Source organism: Psammomys obesus, unplaced genomic scaffold (assembly GCF_907164565.1).
Source record: "Psammomys obesus unplaced genomic scaffold, mPsaObe1.curated_primary_1811, whole genome shotgun sequence".
NCBI lineage: Eukaryota > Metazoa > Chordata > Mammalia > Rodentia > Muridae > Psammomys > Psammomys obesus.
Window position 1 is genome coordinate 8656892 of NW_026586589.1, and position 10481 is coordinate 8667372.

Genomic DNA, 10481 nt, shown 5'->3' on the forward strand with positions numbered 1-10481 from the left:
CATAAGGGAGACTGCTGCCAGTCACTTTCACCCTTTCACTTTTATCACCAGAGCTATCTTTCAAAAAAAAAAAAAAAAAAAAAACACCAACTTACATCACTTCCTTTCCCAAAAACCTTTATTTTGAACAACATAAAATTCAAAACTGTTAGCGCTGTACTTAGAACTTTTCTAGAACTGGCTCTTTTTACCTTTCTGGCCTTGAGTCCCACACGCTCTCCTCCACTCTGCTTCCTGCTCACTGACCTCCTTTTCTCCCACACTCCTCCTAGGGACATAAATGCCTTGCTCAAGACAGTAATGTATTTCCTTCCTGCACTGCCTTCCCTTTCCTCACCTCCACCACATTCCTACTCATCCTCTAGAGGAGCAGCTCTCCACTTTCCTAATCTGCGACCCTTTAATGCAGTTCCTCATGCTGTGGCGACCTCTAGCCATAAAATTATTTTTGTTGCTACTTCATAATTGTAATTTTGCTACTGTTCTGAACTGTAAATATCTTTGGAGGCAGAGATTTGCCAAAAGGGTTTCCAGCCACTTTGAGAACCACTGCTCTAGAATTTCATATCCACAGGCAACTTTTTGAGACAGGGTCTCACCATGTAGCTCTGGCTGGCCTGGAACTTACTATGTTGACCAGGCTTGAACTGACCTTGAGTTCCCACAGCACCAAGCCTAACCACCATAGATAGGGCATGCCACTTCCTTCAACAGTTCCCACACTGGCCTCTTCCATTTCCTCTCCTGTCTCAAAGCTTAGCTTTTTGAGCTGTTCTTGGTATAGCCATACTCTTGTTTGACTCAGTGGTTCCCAGCACCATCCCAACCACCTGAGACATATTTTTAAATAAATTGATATTATCAATCAATCTCGGAAATGAGGCCTATGAACATCTACTTTTTTTTTAAGGGTCTCATGTAGTCCCTGCTGGCCTCCCCTCCCAATGCTGCAGCGAGTTAAACTTTGGGCTGTGTAGAGTAAGCAAGCACTCTACCAACTGAGCTGCACACTTTTAAAAATCTCTCCTGGTCCAGCAAAAAAGCTCAAGTCAAGGCACTTGCTCTACAAACCTGAATTTGAACCCTGGGACACAGGAAGAGGTAACAGTCTTGAGGGTTATCTTCTGACCTCCAACTCAAGTCATGGCATGTGGTGCGCACACACAAATAAACAAATCTGAAATGTCTCCAGAGCCCACCTTGGTGGCATGTACCTAAAATCCCAGCATTCAGGAGGCAGAGGCAGGGAGATAAAATAAAGTTCAATGCCAGCCTAAGTTTACACAGTGTGTTCTGGACCAGTCTGAGCTATACAGCAAGATCATGTCTCAAAACAAAACAAAAATAATTTTAAACTCTTGTAATTATGCTAATGGACAAATTTTGGGACCATGAGTCGCCCTGTCTCTTATTGAATGTAAAGCTATTTTGAAAAGAATGTAGGGTGTATTTACTCTAGAATACAATAAAAGAAAGTATTAGGAACCTGCTTTTGGTTTCATATTTTATCCTGGTGACATCTACAGTCTGATCACCTGAACTCACACAAAGTATGTTCACTATTCTAAACCTGCAAAATTAAGTCTTAAGTAAACCTGTGATGCACGAGGCTGAATCTCATCAATTTTGAACCACCCCCAAATAAAAACCTTTATTCAGGTAAGAACCAAGCCCTTTGCTAACCCTGAGAGCGAACACGCAGAGCCTTTCTTTACCTACTTTCCTAAGATAAGGACACAAGAGAAGCACTGCACTTAAAGAACATAATGATGGGTGGCTAGATTGTGTTCTGTAACTTTGAGGGGGGAAAAACAAAACACCTCACTCTTTTCTCCCCACTCCTCCCTTCAGAACAAGACTACTGCAGCTGTTCAAGAGAAGCAGAAAATTCAACGTTAGGAGTCTTACACAGTCAAGAAAAGCAGTGACTGGGAAATCTTGAGTTTCGGGCACTTCGAAAGTTCACCTGGTCACATCTCTAACTTTAGGCCCAATGCCTACTTCGAGTGCACTGACCCTTATTTTACTTTTTTCTCTTTTGAAGCTGCAGCCCGGAACCATGTCTCAAAACTGGAGTCTTACACTTAAAAGTCATGCCCACATCAGGCTTTCCCCTTTTAAATACACTTTTCTCCTCGCTAAAGAAAAGTATGCTCTCGGTACAAAGGACTCCACTCGGTTCAGCTCCACGTCTGCAAAAGTCGGCGGCGCCGGCCTGGGCCGGGACCACCGTGAGGGGGGACAATGGAGGGAGGAGGGGAGTGCAAGACAGAAGGGGAGGCAGCTCCTGGGGAAGGTCCTCCGCGAGTGGGAGCGTGCAAAGTCTCGGGAGAGCCTGCCAGGCGGCAGGTGGGCCCGGCCGCCGCCCCTCCAAGGGCCACGTAGCGCGGGCGGGCCGCTGCCACCGGGCCCCGCGCGTAGGCCGGGCCGCGGGGAAGAAGCCCCCGGGCGCGGCAGCAGGGCGCGGGGCCGGACCCTGCCCACGTCCGCCGCGGCTCGGCTCTCTCCCAACTCGGCGATCGCGGGGCCACGGGCTCGGGGAGGGGGGCCTATGCCGGGCATTAGCAGCTCGGCTCGCCCCGCTTGACCCACCCGCCGCCCCGCTCGGGCCACCAGCCGGCTCTCCGGGCGCCCCCCACGGCCACCGGCTGTGGGAAGAGCAGCCCCGGCTCCAGGTCCCGACTCGCGCCGCTCTCCTTCTACCCCTCGCATTCCTCATGCCTTTTCATCCGAGCCCCCTCCTAACCACTGAATTGACCCCAGTCTGCCCGCGGGTGTTTACCGGGACTCGGGGCGGCGACGACTCCTCAGTCCCTCCACTAAGATGGCAGCCGGTCCCGAGCCCCGACTACAGCGACTAGAGTGAGTTCGCACCCAGTGCGCAGGCGCGTCCTCTTAGGCGCAGTCGGGACTACAGGCCCCAGCAGGCCTTGCGCACCAGTCTGCTAAATCATTTTTCCTCACCTCCAGGTGAAGTAGACCTAACCTTGCTCTCTACATCTCCAAGTCTTTGTCCTTTTCTTCTTTTTCTTTCCATCTTCTTTCCTTTTTTAAAACCCTCCTCTACAAGAAACTCTGAAGACTGTTAACAAACCCTAGTGTGCCTCAGAATCACTTGAACAGCTTTTTAAAAAGAGCCTGCTGAACTCCTCTGACAGTTTCTGACTCAGTAGATCTGGGATGAAGGGTGGGGTTATAATTCTCATTTTTAACAAGTTCTCTAGTGATAATACTGACAGCAGGAATCACAATTTGGAAATCACTGTGCCAGTGCAATCCTTCTGGAGTTAAAATGATTAGGTTCAAATTCTCCTTTCTCTACCTTTTGACAGGGCGTTCCTAGGAGGGTGACAGCTTGACAGTGCCAACGCGGTAGGAGTTCTAAAAACTGAAAAGCATATTTCTTAATCCTTACAACGAAGTTGTGGGGGGCGGGGGAAATGCCATTAGTTACTTTCTTCGGTTGCTTAAATTAAGCTGCATGTAGGATTTCTTTTTGTGGTGTTGTTTTGTTTTTTGTTTTTTGTTTTTCAAGACAGAGTTTCTCTGTATAGCCTTGGCTGTCCTGGGGCTTGCTCTGTAGACCAGGCTGGCCTCGGACTCACAGACAGCTGCCTGCCTCTGCCTCCCATGTGCTGGGGTTAAAGGTGTGCGCCATGACTGCCTGGCTCATGTAGGCTTTCTTAACCCAGGCAATTGGACCTACGTCTTTCCCCAACCTCCCTCATGAAAGTGTTTGTGAGAATTAATAATGCAGTACTAATAGTCAGAGGCACTACTTAAGCACTTGATAATTAGTCTTAGCCATTATTGTCTATACTGTTTTCTCTCGGGGAAACCATCTAGAAAGTCACTTACACTTTTTGAAATACCTTTGAAACTACCATAGTATGCATTATGTGCTAGGAGAGTTCATTAAAAAAATAGAGTCTGTGCTGGGAAGATGGCTCAGTGGGTAAGAGCACTTGCCATGCAAGCACAAGGACCTGATCTTGAATCCCCAGCATCCATGTAAACACTGGCATAGTCCCCCAGTGCGCAGCGGGTGGGGTGGGGCAGAGATAGGAGGGCCCTAGTCAACCAAGTCTAGACCACACAGCAAGCTGCAGGTTCAGTGAGAAGACAGAGACAATTGGATCTCTGTTAAGTTCAAGGTTAGCCAAGTCTAGACAGAGAGTTCTAGGCCAGCTGCGGTTACATGGTTTTTGGGTTTTGGTTTTCGGGGACTTTTTTAAGTATTTAAATTGTCTTTGGCACTTCTAACCAATGTTTCTCCTATTAGGAAGTATGCTGTAAGGGCTCGGGATGTCGCCCACCAGTAAAGCACTGACCTAGCATTGATGAGGCCCAATTGACGAGGGTGGTGTCCTCTAGGGGAATCTGGGTTTTTTAACTAGCATCCCAGATGATTCTTGTCACCAGGCATACTATAAGATATTTTAACAAAATACTGTAAATATATTTTACTACTTTATACAGCGAAGAAAACTGAGTATGAAGGAAATTACTAATTGGCCTAAGATCACAAAGCCAGGAATCAAAGTTCCAAGCCAAGTGACCTAGTTCCAGATAGTCTGTATTGACAATTTTTCTTTGTTTGGGGGACAATCTCTCACTATGCAGCTTAAGCTTGCCTCAAACTCGGAATTCTTCACCCTCAACTCGCCCAGAGATTACAAGCATGTATTACCAGACTTAGCTTGCCTGGGTTATTTTTATTTTTATTTGTTATTTTTAGTGTGGAAGTCAGGGGACAACATCCAGGAACAAGGTCTCTCCTCCCACTCTGGGATCCAGTTATCAAGCAAGGATTGAAGTCAAGTAATCAGGTTTGTGGATTGCTTGGCCAGGCCCACAATTTTAAAATTCCATGATCGTGGGTAAAACCAAGGTGCTGGAAGTCAAAAGCCACACTCCCAGCTTCCCCCAAGAATGTCTCTTTTTTTCTTAAATTATTGTTCTGGGTATTTGATGTAGGACTTGGACATGCTATATGTATTTTGTGTCCCTGAGATGGACCCAACCCCTAGATGTTCTTAGAGAGCGCTCTGGGATGAGGCCAAGAATGGGCATTTCTAACACATTTCCAGGTTATGTTGATGACCAGGAATCAAAATTTGATTCATTGAACTGTGCTGCCTTATCCTTACTGTCTGTGTCAAGGGCGTGAATTAGCTCTGATCTGTGAGGCAGGAACTAGCAAGTCCACAAAACAAACTTCAGGAAAATATAGATTTAAAAATCCAGTCCTTCTCCCAACAACTTGCCGTTACTGACCCCATGTCCAACTGCTAGCCCTCCTCCGGGGGAGGAGACCAGGTAAAAAAGGAAACCAGTTTTATTCAGAGACTGACATCCCGAGGAGATGAGGCCTATCGCACTTGGCAATTACCTCTGCCCTTTGCGACCTTCCTGCATCTACTTGGGGCCTATTTCATCAGAGCCCCATCTCAGAAAACTTGGGAGCACAAAGTTTGTGTATTTGTATGTGTCTATATGTTTGTCTGTCTATCTGTGTGTCTATGTCTGTGTATGTGCTTGTCTGTGTGTATGGCTGTATGTGTCTGTGTCTGTATGTCTATGTGTGTGTGTGTGTGTGTCTTTGTGTCTGTGTGTGTTTGTGTCTGTGTGTCTGTCTGTATTTGTCTGTGTGTCTGTATGTCGGGGGGGCGGGGCACAGAGGACAAAGGTAGATGCCAAGTGCTCACCAATTCAGCTGGTCTGGCTGGCCCGCAAACCCCAGGGATCCTCCTTTCTCTGTCTCCCCAGTGCTGGGATTACAGGTATGTGCCACCACCCCATCTTTTTACATGGGTGCTGGGAACCACAACCTCATATTTGTGCAGTAAGCACTCTACCCACCAAGCTACCTCTCCAGCCCAATGAGCAGCTTTTACAAGAAAGGAAAAGTGGGAGGCGGCTGGGACAAACCTCCTAGAACAAGTAACAAATTTACCACTTTTCTACAAGTTAAACATCATAGCAACTTACATGTTTTGTGTTATCTGATGCTTGGAACCAAAGAACATGGAATGGCTGTACACATTCTATTGTTTTATGAAGGTCAAGGTTCTGTAAAACTAAGCTGAGATTACTTAACAGTTATCATCTTACTCAAGTAAATAAAAGTTTTCCTGAGAATTTAGAATGAGAATTTAGAAAACCCAGGAAAGGGAGAGGAACGAAAAGTAACTTGGCCAAGGGAAACTCTCAGGGAGTGGCCAGTGCGACATTGTTTTCAAAGTCTCAGACATAGTCCTCTGAGCCTCCGCAACCAAATCGCCATAAGAAAGCAGTAGATCCTGTAACAGAGATGTGAGAGTCAGCTCAGGCCTGGCAGCCCCGACAAGCTAGTCTATCGCATCTATCCCCAAAAGCCAAATAGCCAAATAAAGAGACAAAAGAATGTCAACAAGCGAAAAGGGAGATTGGCTGCAACGGGAATGCATTGAGAACAACAAAGAGGTACGGTGAGCCCCTGGAGTCCAGCGTTAGGGCCCTGACATGAGGCTTAGGCTTAAATAGAGGGCAATGGGTATGCCTAAATCAGTCATCACGGTTAGGCGGAGTCTTGCCCGGGGGCATTGTCTGGGCTCCAGTCTCTCTTGAAAGGTGGTCTGGTAAGTTGGCAGGGTTGTGTGAAGCCTTTTTGCTAGACAAGTTCTCCTCTACCTGGCTCCAGGAACCCAGCCTTTGCTTTCACCAGACTGAGACTCCTGGGAAGTTTCTCATTTCTTGGGTTCCCTTGTACCCATAGTTCAAGAGCTAAAGGGAGGGGTACAAGCATCTCTTTTGATGTCTTCATTCCTGCCAGGATGGCTACAAGCCCACCTTCCAGGATGTTGTGAAGAGTCAGGCAGATCTGAAACAAGTACTGGGTGTTTCTCCAAATAGCTGTGTTGGTCAAGACAGCAAATCACAGCCAGGGCATTTCCTCATTCTTTCACGCTGTGTGGTTCTGGCTCTCAGGTTCCTTGACTCGGAACTCACCCCAGTCTTGGCTTGACTTAAAAAAATTAAAATGCAGAAACAGTGGTTAATAAAACCTCAAACTACTTTCATTTTTCTTCTACCTAGCATACCAGGAAAGAACCAAACCTGCACTACAGCAAAGGCCGGAAGTCTGAAGGAGCTGGCTATAGGCAAGGGATGGGGGTGTCCAGAAGTGCATGGGGCTAGATGCCTGTACTATCTGAACTTTAAGATCAAGAGTTTAAGGTCACCCTTGGCTACATAGTGAGTTTGAGGAGAGCTTGAGGAGAACGAGGCCCTGTCTGAAAGAACAGAAGGGGAATAAGAGGAAGAAGGTGAGAAGGAAGGGTAAAAGGAGGAAAAAAAAAAGAGGGGGGAGAAGAGGAGGGGAGAAAAGGAAGCCCATTTGAGAAAGACAGCCTAGTGGCCCACATGCCACCTGTCCCTTACTGGTTTTCCCTAGAAAAAGCACTTAGTCATGCTGCTGTCCTGATCTTGCCTGGATTTGTTCCACTTTTAATTGCCACAGGCAGGGAAGGCTTGAAAAGCTGTGCTAATGGAGAGAGACACTTGCCAGGCCTTCAGAGAGCCTGGATCTGGATCCAGAGACCAGTGAAGGCCTACGGCCTGGGAGCTGAGGGTGTAAGCTCAGTTGGTAGAGTGCTCGCCTAGCAGGCGTGGAGCCCTAGGTTTCATCCTTCGGACCACGTATAATGGTACATGCCTGTAATCCCAGCACTGGGCAGGTGGAGATGGGAGGATGGGTAAAGTCATCCTTGTCTACTACACAGGGAGTGTGAGGCCCGCCCTGGTACATTAGACCTTGTCTCTGAAGATAACAGTGGGGTACAGAGCGATGGTTCTGTAGGCAAAGGGCTTTCTGCCATTTCTAATCACCTATACTTTTTCCTTATCAATTGTAAACCTGTCAAATGGCTTCAGAAACCACACTGGCATCTCATTAGGTTCTCTAGAAACACTTTGAGGATAATAGTCTCCAAATGGTATATGCATGGCTATTATAAAGGCCACGCCATCTTTGAGAAGTTCCTGCCCATGCTCTCCCAACTATCTTTTTGTTTGTTTCTTTGTTTTTTCACAAGCACTGTCTTCCTCAGAATCCTCCTGTTTAAAACCTACATTAAAGCCAGTAAAGTGGATCAGCAAGTAACAGTTCAGAAGCCTGACGTTTCTGGTTTCTGAAACCAGAAACCCACACAATGGAGGGAGCTCAGGAAGACCCCTGAATATTGGTGTCTACTGACCACCACACTCCCACACTTCACACACACTAATAACAAATACAAAATATTTTAAAATTACATTTTAAAACCTTGGGTGGCTGGGAATATGGCTCAGCCATAGGCAGCTCTTTTCTGCTCTTCCAGAAATCCCAAGTTCAATTCCAAACACACATATCAGGCCACTCACAGCCAATAGTAATTCCAAATCTAGGGAATCTGACGCACTCCTCTGGCCTTCATGGGCTCTGCACACTCTTGACATCTACACTCATTTACTGCGTGTGCTTAGACAGGATGCATATAGAGGTCAGAGGGCAGCTGGCAGGAGTTGGCTCTCTCTCCCCGCCATGTGAGCCCCAAGGATGACACGTGCCTTTACTGGCTGAGTCAGTTCTCTGGCCATCATTAATCTGTAGTTAGCACACAAAGGTCTGTATTTCATTGTGGTATGTACATACCATAATACTTTGTTCTTATTCACTTCTCTCCTGCCCTCCACGCTTCTTCACCCTAAAAACTCAGATTTAACTGGGCATCCTACATGGTATATGGCAACTTTCTTTCCAACTGATAATCAGAGTAGCACATGTAAATGCTTCTAAGGACCAAGTGGATAAAATAAACTAAAATTCTAACGCTTACCTCTTACATTACAATCACTAACTCTTGCCCTAAGTGTTTCAAGTGTGCCATGTCATCAAATACGTACGGCCACTTTGGTAGAATGATTGGCTTCCTCATCTATAAGAAGGGAATAGTAACACCTCTCATCTTTAGTATTATTGTGAGGATTAAATTAGCTAATACGTGTAAAATACAACATTTGCTAGGCCTAGTGGTTCATGCCCTAATTCTAGCACTTGGAAGGCTGAGGCAGGAGGATTGTTGCAAGCTTGGAGGACAGCCTGAGCTACATGTTGAGTACCAGGCCAAACAAGGATATATAGAAATACCTGTCTTAAAACAAAACAACAGGGAATAGTGACACACATCTTTAATCCCAACACTCAGGAGGCTCAGAAGCTCATGGGCAGGCTCCGGAGATGCCCAATGGGTAAAACATTTGCTCAAAAGCATAAGTTTGAGCTCTAATAATTTGCATAAAGCTAGACAGGGCAGCATTCCAGTGCTGAGATGGGAAGCAGACACAGGAGAATGCCCAGAAGCTCAAAGGCCAGCCTGGCCTACACAGTGGCCAAGGAAAGACCCTGTCTCAAGCAAAATGAAAGGCAAGGACTTACTTATATTGATTGTCATCACATACACACAAGCTCATGATAAAAAAATGAAATAAATTTTAAAAATAAAAGTTGAGATCATCCTCAGTTGCATTGTGAATTTGAGGCCAACCTGGATTACATATTGAGAACCTGTCTCCAATTAAAAATTTTTAAATGGGGCTGGAGAAATGTCTTAGCAGTTAGAAGCACTTCCTGCTCTTTCGGAGGACCAGAGTTCAGTTCCAGCACCAACATCAAATAGTTCACAAGTGCCTATAGCTCTGTCCCCAAGGGATTCAATGCTTTCTTCCAACCTCCTTGGACACCTGAATGCATGTGGCAATGCTAACACACAGAAACATGCACACACACATGCGCATATATATGTATATACATATATGAAAAACAAATCTTTAAAAATTAAATAGAATCCTAACAGTCGTGGGACATACCTTTAATCACAGCACTCAGGAGGCAGAAGCAGGTAGATCTCTGAATTCAAGGCCAGCCTAGTCTACAGAGTGAGTTCCAGGACAATGAGGGCTACAGAGAGAGCCTGTCTCAAAAACTAAAAAAGAAAAAGAAAATGTTGAAAACTAATTCAAGGCATTGTGCTTTATAGAAGAACTAGTAGAGCTGGAGAGATGGCTCAGAGGTTAAGAACACTCACTGTTCTTCTGAAGGTCCTGAGTTCAATTCCCAGCAACCACAGGGTGGCTCATCTCCATCTATAGTAATATCTGATGTGCAGGCAGAATGTTGTATAAATAATAAATAAATCTTTTTTTTTTTAAAAAAAAAAAAGAACTAGTAAACCAGCAATATTCATCCAGACAATGGAAGACAAATAAGCAAACAGAACAGATTGTGAGAGCACAAATTGTGATTGTGTGAAAGATGATAGGTAAATAGGTAGATAAAGACATACATACGTACATACATGAAAGATAGGTAGGTGGTTCATAAATTATAAATAGATAGGTAGGTTGGTAGATAGATAGATAGATAGATAGATAGATAGATAGATAGATAGATAGATAGATAG

The 10481-nt window shown here is 45.5% G+C and overlaps 1 protein-coding gene and 1 long non-coding RNA gene across 3 annotated transcripts in view; both read right to left on the reverse strand.

Moving 5' to 3' along the window:
* Itch (itchy E3 ubiquitin protein ligase) overlaps window positions 1-2855 on the reverse strand; it is a 90112-nt gene extending 87257 nt beyond the window's left edge. Inside the window, exon 1 of the mRNA XM_055602210.1 lies at window positions 2783-2855. The gene's annotated coding sequence lies outside the window, so the exon portion shown is untranslated. The remainder of the gene's footprint in view (window positions 1-2782) is intronic.
* Window positions 2856-4695: 1840 nt separating this feature from the next.
* LOC129672803 (uncharacterized) overlaps window positions 4696-10481 on the reverse strand; it is a 7829-nt gene continuing 2043 nt past the window's right edge. The window contains exons 3-4 of one of the 2 annotated variants that reach the window (XR_008719557.1): window positions 6832-7006; window positions 4696-6302 (exon numbers count right to left, since the gene is read on the reverse strand). This is a non-coding gene — a long non-coding RNA (uncharacterized LOC129672803). Of the gene's footprint in view, window positions 6303-6428; window positions 7007-10481 lie in introns of those variants that run through there. The other variant, XR_008719556.1, reaches the window with a different exon arrangement.